The following is a 13,539-nucleotide window of genomic DNA, read 5'->3' on the forward strand; positions in this document are numbered from 1 at the left end:
AATGTCTTAGTTTCATATGTCATCACAAATTTGACAAGAACGTCCTAGTTTAGTTTGTCGTCATTTTGTCATTTTTCCAACATGTCGTAGAAACATGCCATATCATGAAATAATCTAAAGTAGGCCCTGAAAAACACTATAGAGCAGGTTTCTTTGAAAAAAAAATCATTATGAAATTTGTCCAAAAAAAACGCCATAGTATAGTATGTCGTCCGAAAATGGACAAAAAAAACGTCATTTTTTGTCCAAAAATGGACAAAAAATGTCATAGTTTAGTATGTCGTCCGAAAACGGACAAAAATGTCATAGATTAGAATGTCGTCTAAAAATGGACGAAAAACATCATAGTTAAGTATGTCTTCCAAAAATGGACCAACAATGTCACAGTTTGATTTGTCGTCCGAAAATGGACAAAAAGTGTCACTTATTGTCTGAAAATTGACAAAAAACGTTATAGTTTAGTATGTCGTCCAAAAATGGACGAAAAACGTCATAGTTTAGTATGTTGCCCAAAAAAGACTAAAAAAGTCAATTTTTCAGAACATGGACAAAAAAGCATCATAGTTTAGTATGTCGTCTGAAAATGGACAAAAGACGTCATAGTTCAGAATGTCATCCGAAAATGGACGAAAAACGTCATAGTTTAGTATGTCTTCCAAAACTGGACCAACAACGTCACAGTTTGATTTGTCGTCGGAAAATGGACAAAAAGTGTCACTTATTGTCTGAAAATTGACAAAAACATTTAGTATGTCGATGGAAAATGGACAAAATCGTCATAGTTTAGTATGTCTTCCGAAAATGGACGAAAAACGTCATAGTTTAGTATGTCGTCCGAAAATGGACAAAAACCGTCATAGTTTAGTATGTTGCTCAAAAAAAGACTAAAAAGTCAATTTTTCAGAACATGGACAAAAAAGCATCATAGTTTATTATGTCGTCTGAAAATGGACAAAAAACATCATAGTTCAGAATGTCATCCGAAAATTGACAGAAAACGTCATAATTTAGTATGTCGTCCGAAAATGGACAAAAAAGTCATAGTTTAGTATGCCATCAAAAATGGGAAAAAATGTCATAGTTTAGTATGTCATCCAAGAATGGATAAAAATGTCATAGTTTAGTATGTCTTCCGAAAATGGACAAAAAATCTCATACTTCAGTATGTCGTCTGAAAATGGACAAAAAGTGTCACTTATTGTCTGAAAATGGACAAAAAAACGTTATAGTTTAGTATGTCGATGGAAAATGGACAAAATCGTCATAGTTTAGTATGTCTTCCGAAAATGGACGAAAAACGTCATAGTTTAGTATGTCGTCCGAAAATGGACAAAAACCGTCATAGTTTAGTATGTTGCTCAAAAAAAGACTAAAAAAGTCAATTTTTCAGAACATGGACAAAAAGCATCATAGTTTATTATGTCGTCTGAAAATGGACAAAAAACATCATAGTTCAGAATGTCATCCGAAAATTGACAGAAAACGTCATAATTTAGTATGTCGTCCGAAAATGGACAAAAAAAGTCATAGTTTAGTATGCCATCAAAAATGGGAAAAAAATGTCATAGTTTAGTATGTCATCCAAGAATGGATAAAAAATATCATAGTTTAGTATGTCTTCCGAAAATGGACAAAAAATCTCATACTTCAGTATGTCGTCTGAAAATGGACAAAAAGTGTCACTTATTGTCTGAAAATTGACAAAAAACATTATAGTTTAGTATGTCGTCCAAAAATGGACGAAAAACGTCATAGTTTAGTATGTTGCCCAAAAAAGACTAAAAAAGTCAATTTTTCAGAACATGGACAAAAAAGCATCATAGTTTAGTATGTCGTCTGAAAATGGACAAAAGACGTCATAGTTCAGAATGTCATCCGAAAATGGACGAAAAACGTCATAGTTTAGTATGTCTTCCAAAACTGGACCAACAACGTCACAGTTTGATTTGTCGTCGGAAAATGGACAAAAAGTGTCACTTATTGTCTGAAAATGGACAAAAAAACGTTATAGTTTAGTATGTCGATGGAAAATGGACAAAATCGTCATAGTTTAGTATGTCTTCCGAAAATGGACGAAAAACGTCATAGTTTAGTATGTCGTCCGAAAATGGACAAAAACCGTCATAGTTTAGTATGTTGCTCAAAAAAAGACTAAAAAAGTCAATTTTTCAGAACATGGACAAAAAAGCATCATAGTTTATTATGTCGTCTGAAAATAGACAAAAAACATCATAGTTCAGAATGTCATCCGAAAATTGACAGAAAACGTCATAGTTTAGTATGTCGTCCGAAAATGGACAAAAAACGTCATAGTTTAGTATGCCATCAAAAATGGGAAAAAATGTCATAGTTTAGTATGTCATCCAAGAATGGATAAAAAATGTCATAGTTTAGTATGTCTTCCGAAAATGGACAAAAAATCTCATACTTCAGTATGTCGTCTGAAAATGGACAAAAAAACGTCATAGATTAGAATGTCGTCCGAAAATGGACAAAAAATGTCATAGTTTAGTATGTCATCCAAAATAGACAAAAAACGTCATAGTTTAGTATGTTGCCCAAAAAAAGACTAAAAAAGTCATTTTTTCAGAACATGGACAAAAAATGTCATAGTGTAGTATGTCGTCCGAAAATGGACAAAACCGTCATAGTGCAGATGTCATCCGAAAATAGACAAAAAACGTCATAGTTTAGTATGTCGTCAAAAATGGGAAAAAAAAAACGTCATAGTTTAGTATGTCATCCAAGAATGGATAAAAAACGTCACAGTTTAGAATGTCTTCCGAAAATGGACAAAAAATCTCATACTTCAGTACGTTGTCTGAAAATGGATAAAAAATGTCATAGTTTACTATGTCGTCCGAAAACGGGGGGAAAAACGTCATAGTTTCGTATGCCACATGATGAAATAATGTAAAGTATAGCGCTGTTTCAACAATGCTCGTATAGCTTATTGGGTTAAACGGTCAGTCCACGTACTGGGGCTGGTCTCTGATGCAGTGGCCTGGGTTCGATTCCTGCTCGCAGTCATTTGCTGCATGTGTTCCTGCTCATCTTCTTCCCGTTTCCTGTCACTCCTCACTGCTACTATCAAAAAAAGGCAAAAAGAAGACACCTTTTTTTTTTTTAAAAGTAGGCCTTGTATAAAATATGTTTGTTTGGGGGAAAACAAAAAAAAAGAATCCGCACCAGAGTTGGGAGTTTAGGGGAGCGATTCTCATTTACATAATGACATTGATTTGGTGGCCGTACAACCGAGTGCTGGGGTCCGAAAATGGACAAAAAAAACACAATTTTTTGTCCGAAAATGGACAAAAAAACATCATAGTTTAGTATGTCATCCGAATAGGACAAAAAGCATCATGTCGTCCGAAAATGGACGGAAAACATGATAGTTTAGTATGTCGTCTGAAAAAGGACGAAAAGCCTCATAGTTTAGAATATCTTCCGAAAATGGACAAAAAATGCCATAGTTTAGTATGTCGTCCGAAAATGGACAAAAAAAAAGGTCATAGTGTAGTATGTGGTCTGATGATGGAAAACAACCCGTCATAGTTTAGGATGTCGTCCGAAAATGGAAAAAAGTCATAGTTTCGTAAGCCACATGATGAAATAATGTAAAGTATAGAGTCATTTCAACAATGCTCGTATAGCTCATAGGGTTAAGCAGTCAACCCATGTACTGGGGCTGGTCTCTGACACAGTGGCCTGGGTTCAATTCCTGTTCACAGTCCTGTGCTGCGTGTCCCCGTTTCCCGTTGCTCTTGACTGCTACTAGCAAAAAGAAGGTATTTTTTTTCTTTGAAAAAAAATCATCATGAAATTTGTCCAAAAAACGCCATAGTATAGTATGTCGAAAAAAATGTCATTTTTCCAACATGTCGTAGAAACATGCCATATGATGAAATAATCTAAAGTAGGCCCTGAAAAACACTATAGAGCAGGTTTCTTTGAAAAAGAAATCATCACGTATTTTGCCCAAAAAAAACGCCATTGTATAGTATTTCGAAAAAAAATGTCATTTTTCCAACATGTCGTAAAAACATGCCATATGATGAAATAATGTCAACTCGGCCGTGAAAAACACTATAGAGCAGTTTTCTTTGAAAAAACAATCATCATGAATTTTGTCCCAAAAAAATGCCATAGTATAGTATGTCGTCTGAAAATGGACAAAAAATGTCGTAGTTTAGTATGTCATCTGAAAACGGACAAAAAATGTCATAGATTAGAATGTCATCCAAAATTGGACAAAAAAACGCCATAGTTTAGTATGTCTTCCAAAAATGGAAAGAAGTCATAGTTTCGTATGCCACATGATGAAATAATGTAAAGTATAGAGTCGTTTCAATAATGCTCGTATAGCTCATCGGGTTAAGTGGTCAACCCATGTACTGGGAATGGTATCCGACACAGTGGTCTGGGTTCAATTCCTGCTCATGGTCCTTTGCTGCATGTCTTGCCGTTTCCTGTCATTTCTTACTGCTACTATCAAAAAGACCTTTGTTAAAAAAATCGACCCTGAAAAAACTGTCGAGCAGGTTTATATGAAAAAAATCATCATGAATATTGTCCAAAAAAATGCCATAGTATAGTATTTCGAAAAAAAATGTCATTTTTCCAACATGTCGTAAAAACATGCCATATGATGAAATAATCTAAAGTAGGCCCTGAAAAACACTATAGAGCAGGTTTCTTTGAAAAAGAAATCATCACGTATTTTGCCCAAAAAAACGCCATTGTATAGTATTTCGAAAAAAAATGTCATTTTTCCAACATGTCGTAAAAACATGCCATATGATGAAATAATGTCAACTCGGCCGTGAAAAACACTATAGAGCAGTTTTCTTTGAAAAAACAATCATCATGAATTTTGTCCCAAAAAAACGCCATAGTATAGTATGTCGTCTGAAAATGGACAAAAAATGTCATTTTTTGTCCGAAAATGGACAAAAAGCGTCATTGTTTAGTATGTCGTCCGAAAATGGACAAAAAAACGTCACAGTTTAGTATGTCATCCGAAAACGGACAAAAATGTCATAGATTAGAATGTCATCTGAAAATGGACAATAGATGTCATAGTTTAGAATGTCATCCAAAATTGGACAATAAATGTCATAGTTTAGTGTGTCATCCAAAATTGGACAAAAAAACGCCATAGTTTAGTATGTCTTCCAAAAATGGAAAAAAGTCATAGTTTCGTACGCCACATGATGAAATAATGTAAAGTATAGAGTCGTTTCAATAATGCTCGTATAGCTCATCGGGTTAAGTGGTCAACCCATGTACTGGGAATGATATCCAACACAGTGGTCTGGGTTCAATTCCTGCTCATGGTCCTTTGCTGCATGTCTTGCCGTTTCCTGTCATTTCTTACTGCTACTATCAAAAAGACTCTTGTTAAAAAAAATCGACCCTGAAAAAACTGTCGAGCAGGTTTCTTTGAAAAAAAATCATCATGAATATTGTCCAAAAAAACGCCATAGTATAGTATTTCGAAAAAAAATGTCATTTTTCCAACATGTCGTAAAAACATGCCATATGATGAAATAATGTCAAGTAGGCCCTGAAAAACACTGTAGAGCAGGTTTCTTTGAAAAAAAATCATCACGTATTTTGTCCAAAAAAAACCGCCATAGTATAGTATGTCGTCCGAAAATGGACAAAAATGTCATTTTTTGTCCAAAAATGGACCAACAACGTCATAGTTTGACTTGTCGTCCAAAAAAGGACAAAAAGTGTAATTTATTGTCTGAAAATGGACAAACAACGCCATAGTATAGTATGTCGAAAAAAATGTCATTTTTCCTACATGTCGTAGAAACATGCCATATGATGAAATAATCTAAAGTAGGCCCTGAAAAACACTATAGAGCAGGTTTCTTTGAAAAAGAAATCATCACGTATTTTGCCCAAAAAAAAACGCCATAGTATAGTATTTCGAAAAAAAATGTCATTTTTCCAACATGTCGTGAAAACATGCCATATGATGAAATAATGTCAAGTCGGCCGTGAAAAACACTATTGAGCAGTTTTCTTTGAAAAAACAATCACCATGAATTTTGTCCCAAAAAAACGCCATAGTATAGTATGTCGTCCGAAAATGGACAAAAAATGTCATTTTTTGTCCGAAAATGGACCAACAACGTCATAGTTTGACTTGTCGTCCAAAAATGGGCAAAAAGTGTAATTTATTGTCTGAAAATGGACAAACAACGCCATAGTATAGTATGTTGAAAAAAATGTAATTTTTCCAACATGTCGTAGAAACATGCCATATGATGAAATAATCTAAAGTAGGCCCTGAAAAGCACTATATAGCAGGTTTCTTTGAAAAAACAATCATCATGAATTTTGTCCAAATAAACGCCATAGTATATAGTATGTCGAAAAATAATACCATTTTTTCAACATATCGAAAAAACATGCCATATGATGAAATAATGTAAAGTAGACTGTGAAAAACACTATAGAGCAGGTTTCTTTGAAAAAGAAATCATCGTGAATTTTGTCAAAAAAAAACGCAATAATATAGTATGTCGTCCGAAAATGGACAAAAAAATGTCATTTTTTTGTCCGAAAACGGACAAAGAACGTCATAGTTTAGTATGTTGTCTAAAAATGGACAAAAAACATCATCGTTTAGTATGTCGTCCGAAAAGGGGAAAAAACGTCATAGTTTAGGATATCGTCCGAAAAGGGGAAAAAAACGTCATAGTTTAGGATGTCGTCCAAAAATGGAATAATGTCATAGTTTCGTAAGCCACATGATGAAATAATGTAAAGTATAGAGCCATTTTAATATCCTCGTATAGCTCATAGGGTTAAGCAGTCAACCCATGTACTGGGGCTGGTCTCTGACACAGTGGCCTGGGTTCAATTCCTGTTCACAGTCCTGTGCTGCATGTCCCTGTTTCCTGTTGCTCTTTACTGCTACTAGCAAAAAGAAGGTATTTTTTTTAAAAAGTAGGCCGTGAAAAAAACTGTAGAGCAGGTTTCTTGGAAAAAAAAATCATCATGAATATTGTCCAAAAAAACGCCATAGTATAGTATGTCGAAAAAAATGTCATTTTTCCAACATGTCGTAAAAACATGTCATATGATGAAATAATGTCAAATAGGCCCTGAAAAACACTACAGAGCAGGTTTCTTTGAAAAAAAATCATCATGAAATTTGTCCAAAAAAACGCCATAGTATAGTATGTCGAAAAAAATGTCATTTTTCCAACATGTCGTAGAAACATGCCATATGATGAAATAATCTAAAGTCGGCCCTGAAAAACACTATAGAGCAGGTTTCTTTGAAAAAGAAATCATCACGTATTTTGCCCAAAAAAAACGCCATAGTATAGTATGTCGAAAAAAATGTCATTTTTCCAACATGTCGTAGAAACATGCCATATGATGAAATAATCTAAAGTCGGCCCTGAAAAACACTATAGAGCAGGTTTCTTTGAAAAAGAAATCATCACGTATTTTGCCCAAAAAAAACGCCATTGTATAGTATTTCGAAAAAAAATGTCATTTTTCCAACATGTCGTAAAAACATGCCATATGATGAAATAATGTCAAGTCAGCCGTGAAAAACACTATAGAGCAGTTTTCTTTTAAAAAACAATCATCATGAATTTTGTCCCAAAAAAACGCCATATGTCGCCTGAAAATGGACAAAAAATGTCATTTTTTGTCCGAAAATGGACAAAAAGCGTCATTGTTTAGTATGTCGTCCGAAAACGGGAAAAAAAACGTCATAGTTTAGTATGTCATCCAAAAATGGAAAAAAGTCATAGTTTCGTATGCCACATGATGAAATAATGTAAAGTATAGAGTCATTCCAATAATGCTTGTATAGCTCATCGGGTTAAGCGGTCAACCCATGTACTGTGGCTGGTATTTGACACAGTGGCATGGGTTCAATTCATGCTCATGGTCCTGTGCTGCATGTTGTTCTTTACTGCTACTATCAAAAAGACTCTTGTTAAAAAAATCGACCCTGAAAAAACTGTCGAGCAGGTTTCTTTGAAAAAAAATCATCATGAATATTGTCCAAAAAAACGCCATAGTATAGTATGTCGAAAAAAATGTAATTTTTCCAACATGTCATAGAAACATGCCATATGATGTAATAATGTCAAATAGGCCCTGAAAAACACTACAGAGCAGGTTTCTTTGAAAAAAAATCATCATGAAATTTGTCCAAAAAAAACGCCATAGTATAGTATGTCGAAAAAATGTCATTTTTCCAACATGTCGTAGAAACATGCCATATGATGAAATAATCTAAAGTAGGCCCTGAAAATCACTATAGAGCAGGTTTCTTTGAAGAAGAAATCATCACGTATTTTGCCCAAAAAAAACGCCATAGTGTAGTATTTCGAAAAAATGTCATTTTTCCAACATGTCGTAAAAACATGCCATATGATGAAATAATGTCAAGTCGGCCGTGAAAAACACTATTGAGCAGTTTTCTTTGAAAAAACAATCATCATGAATTTTGTCCCAAAAAACGCCATAGTATAGTATGTCGTCTGAAAATGGACAAAAAATGTCATTTTTTGTCCGAAAATGGACCAACAACGTCATAGTTTGACTTGTCGTCCAAAAATGGGCAAAAAGTGTAATTTATTGTCTGAAAATGGACAAACAACGCCATAGTATAGTATGTTGAAAAAAAATGTAATTTTTCCAACATGTCGTAGAAACATGCCATATGATGAAATAATCTAAAGTAGGCCCTGAAAAGCACTATATAGCAGGTTTCTTTGAAAAAACAATCATCATGAATTTTGTCCAAATAAACGCCATAGTATATAGTATGTCGAAAAATAATACCATTTTTTCAACATATCGAAAAAACATGCCATATGATGAAATAATGTAAAGTAGACTGTGAAAAACACTATAGAGCAGGTTTCTTTGAAAAAGAAATCATCATGAATTTTGTCAAAAAAAACGCAATAATATAGTATGTCGTCCGAAAATGGACAAAAAAATGTCATTTTTTTGTCCGAAAACGGACAAAGAACGTCATAGTTTAGTATGTTGTCTAAAAATGGACAAAAAACATCATCGTTTAGTATGTCGTCCGAAAAGGGGAAAAAACGTCATAGTTTAGGATATCGTCCGAAAAGGGGAAAAAAACGTCATAGTTTAGGATGTCGTCCAAAAATGGAATAATGTCATAGTTTCGTAAGCCACATGATGAAATAATGTAAAGTATAGAGCCATTTTAATATCCTCGTATAGCTCATAGGGTTAAGCAGTCAACCCATGTACTGGGGCTGGTCTCTGACACAGTGGCCTGGGTTCAATTCCTGTTCACAGTCCTGTGCTGCATGTCCCTGTTTCCTGTCGCTCTTTACTGCTACTAGCAAAAAGAAGGTATTTTTTTAAAAAGTTGGCCGTGAAAAAAACTGTAGAGCAGGTTTCTTTGAAAAAAAATCATCATGAATATTGTCCAAAAAAACGCCATAGTATAGTATGTCGAAAAAAATGTCATTTTTCCAACATGTCGTAGAAACATGCCATATGATGAAATAATCTAAAGTCGGCCCTGAAAAACACTATAGAGCAGGTTTCTTTGAAAAAGAAATCATCACGTATTTTGCCCAAAAAAACGCCATTGTATAGTATTTCGAAAAAAAATGTCATTTTTCCAACATGTCGTAAAAACATGCCATATGATGAAATAATGTCAAGTCAGCCGTGAAAAACACTATAGAGCAGTTTTCTTTTAAAAAACAATCATCATGAATTTTGTCCCAAAAAAACGCCATATGTCGTCTGAAAATGGACAGAAAATGTCATTTTTTGTCCGAAAATGGACAAAAAGCGTCATTGTTTAGTATGTCGTCCGAAAACGGGAAAAAAAACGTCATAGTTTAGTATGTCATCCAAAAATGGAAAAAAAGTCATAGTTTCGTATGCCACATGATGAAATAATGTAAAGTATAGAGTTGTTCCAATAATGCTCGTATAGCTCATCGGGTTAAGTGGTCAACCCATGTACTGTGGCTGGTATCTGACACAGTGGCATGGGTTCAATTCATGCTCATGGTCCTGTGCTGCATGTCGTTCTTTACTGCTACTATCAAAAAGACTCTTGTTAAAAAAATCGACCCTGAAAAAACTGTCCAGCAGGTTTCTTTGAAAAAAAATCATCATGAAATTTGTACAAAAAAAACGCCATAGTATAGTATGTCGAAAAAAATGTCATTTTTCCAACATGTCGTAAAAACATGCCATATGATGAAATAATCTAAAGTAGGCCCTGAAAAACACTATAGAGCAGGTTTCTTTGAAAAAGAAATCATCACGTATTTTGCCCAAAAAAACGCCATAGTATAGTATTTCGGAAAAAAATGTCATTTTTCCAACATGTCGTAAAAACATGCCATATGATGAAATAATGTCAAGTCGGCCCTGAAAAACACTATTGAGCAGTTTTCTTTGAAAAAAATCATCATGAATTTTGTCCCAAAAAAACGCCATAGTATAGTATGTCGTCTGAAAATAGACAAAAAACGTCATTTTTTGTCCGAAAATGGACAACAAACGTCATAGATTAGAATGTTGTCTGAAAATGAACGAAAAACGTCATCGTTTAGTATGCCATCCAAAAATGGACCAAAAACATCACAGTTTGATTTGTCGTCCGAAAATGGACAAAAACGTCATAGTTTAGTATGTCGTCCAAAATGTCAAAAAAATGTCATAGTTGAATATGTCGTCCAAATATGGACAAAAATGTCTTTAGTATGCCGTCCAAAATTTGACAAAAACATCATAGTTTATTATGTCGTCCAAAACGTCACAAAAATGTCATAGTTTGGTATGTCGTCCAAAATGTCACGAACACATCATAGTTTGGTTTGTCGTCTAAAATGTCACTAAAACGCCCCGCCCTGCAAGCTGAATCTGTGTTTCTGTGAATTTAAACATCCTATGCACATCTTAATAAGGGAAAATAAACTCCATCTTTAATGCAAGGAGTCTGCAAAACTCGAGTAAGCAGTATTTTCATGCAATAATTGAACAGGGATTAAGCACTTACCTTGCCGCATATTTGCAGTTAAAGTGGCCTGAATGGAAACCTCTTAGCTCCATTTTCAAACTTTTGAAAATGTAGCTCGTCACGGAAGATTGCAACCAGTCTCAGTTCTTTTCACACTGGTCAGGTGAGATCGCATAAAGAACAAAAAGAACAATTTTGCAATGGGTTGAATAATTCTCTGAGTCAAGTCTTTAAATCAGGGAATTGGTGTTTGAATTATGTGGGAAGCCAAGAAATGAACACTGACTTTTAGTTTAGCTGTTTTTCTATGAACAATGTGTATAAATCATTCATATGTCTGAGCTACTTATAGGAGATTAGGACAGAGTGGAAGGGAGCTGTATTTGCAGCTTTTGACACAATTTGTTTATTGATTTGTTTGTTTGTTTACCTTCCTTGGATTTCTGTCTACTGTAGCTTCAAGCACAGCACGTGAGTACACAACTCTAAGCTATTTCTACTCTACTCGACTATTATTTCTCCATAGCAATAGAAGATTTGTTTATTATGCCATATAGCTTTGCATTGCAAATAAAAACTCTCTCTCCTCTTCCACCCCCACTCTTCCACCACATAGAAATGCTTTCAGTTTTTACAACACTTTCAGCGCAGTCTGCTTGTTATTATACTTCGTGCTACCACTTCTTTACATTTCAGATATTACACTGTTACTCTACTCTGTTTCGCAATCACAGCTACTAGAACCTGACTCTAATATCTTACAATCACATATATAATCTGTATATTAAATATGTTGTAGATGAAGCTCTGGGTTTCTTTCTGTAATCCAAAGCTGTGTAGTTTAGATAAACTGCTGTTAAACTGAAAGTAGGTGTGTTATATTGTATGTTTTCATGTATGTATGTGTCGACTTTCTGCTGACCTTCTGACCTACAAGCAGAGTGTCCCTTTCCAGCGCCTATGTAGGTTAATATAATTATATAGATTGTTTTTTTATATATATTTTATATTTTTTTTATGTATTACATATTGACAACTTTTAACATTTGTGTATATTTTGCAGGTTGTCCTTATGTTGCAACATGTTAACTAAAGTTGGAGTATGTAATCCTATACAATGCACTTTCTCTATACACTTTAAAATTCAATAAACCAGTTGTCTGAGCTGCATTCACAGTGTTATGAGTCAAAACGATCCACACAACACTGTTCCAGTTATGTACATTCAAGCTCCTGCACAGAAAAATATTTTCCTAGAATCACAAATTCCAACTTTAATTAATAAATTCAAATGCTGGACTTTAACAACAAAAGCAGTATTTTTACAGTGTAGTAGTAGTGAACAAACTCTCTCTACAGTGTTAAATATATCTAGGTCAATCTATAATTAAAAGACTTTTGAAGTCCATGGGATTTATCTTGCAAACATTTTTATTAAAAGTAAAAAAAACTCATGTTTTTTATGTTCATTATGATCATGTCTTTACAAATTCTATAATTATTTATTATGGAAACAATCACTTCTTAATAAAAAAAAGCTACTGAATATCACTAAAATGTCAACTAGATAACTGTCCCATTTTAATAACAACCACTATCTAATTTGCTAAACAATAATAAAATGAGTTAATTCAGTTTTTTTGATTGTGTTCTTTTTATTAAGTTGAGATAATCATGACAGATATTTCTTTTTTGACAAAATATCAAATTTTATATAGAAAATAACAAGTTGTATCTGTGTCTGAGAAATCACTTTCAACTAAGTTCCCCATTACAAAAGCACCTCAAGGAAGTGTGTTAATTCTAGATCACATGACCTGCTCCACATGATGTCATTTCCTCCTGAAGAAAAGACCGGAAGACTCCAAGGCTTTCTGACTTATTTAATATAAAGTAGTCAACAGGTTTACTACAATATCTTTATAAATAATTTTCAATTTAAATTTGACTCAATTGTATATACAATATTTTAGAAGAATCTTTCTGTAAAAATGCCATGTGGTGTTTGGTTATAGGCGGCCATGTTGATTTCAGGCCTGAAAACAGCAAAAATGTCAACCTTGATACCTGTCAACTATGTTACAAAAAGTCCCACAATTATATATTGACCCATCCTATTAATGTATTGCAGTTTGTTTGTCCTGTACCGCTGACAGTAGCTTTGAAGTTATATAGCACGAGAATTTACCAACTGGATGCCTCCACATTTCAAAGAGAACATTTGTAGACATGCTGACGCTGGGGATTTTATCAAAACTGAATTGGTGAAGCAAAACCAAGAGCTCACATGCAACGGCCAGAGAGACTAAACTGTGCTCGGGGATAATATTCCGTTTGACTCGCATATTTTGGATAAAAAGTCAAAGCGCTGCAAACAAACAAAGGTACTGTGGGCTCGCTTTTATGCGTTTCTGTCTCAGGGCAATAGCACTGTTTGTTTCTATCTTTGCTCACACAGCCTACACACACACACACGCGCGTGCACACACACACACACACACACACACGCACACACACACACACAC

Source organism: Acanthochromis polyacanthus, chromosome 2, assembly GCF_021347895.1.
Source record: "Acanthochromis polyacanthus isolate Apoly-LR-REF ecotype Palm Island chromosome 2, KAUST_Apoly_ChrSc, whole genome shotgun sequence".
Lineage (NCBI taxonomy): Eukaryota > Metazoa > Chordata > Actinopteri > Pomacentridae > Acanthochromis > Acanthochromis polyacanthus.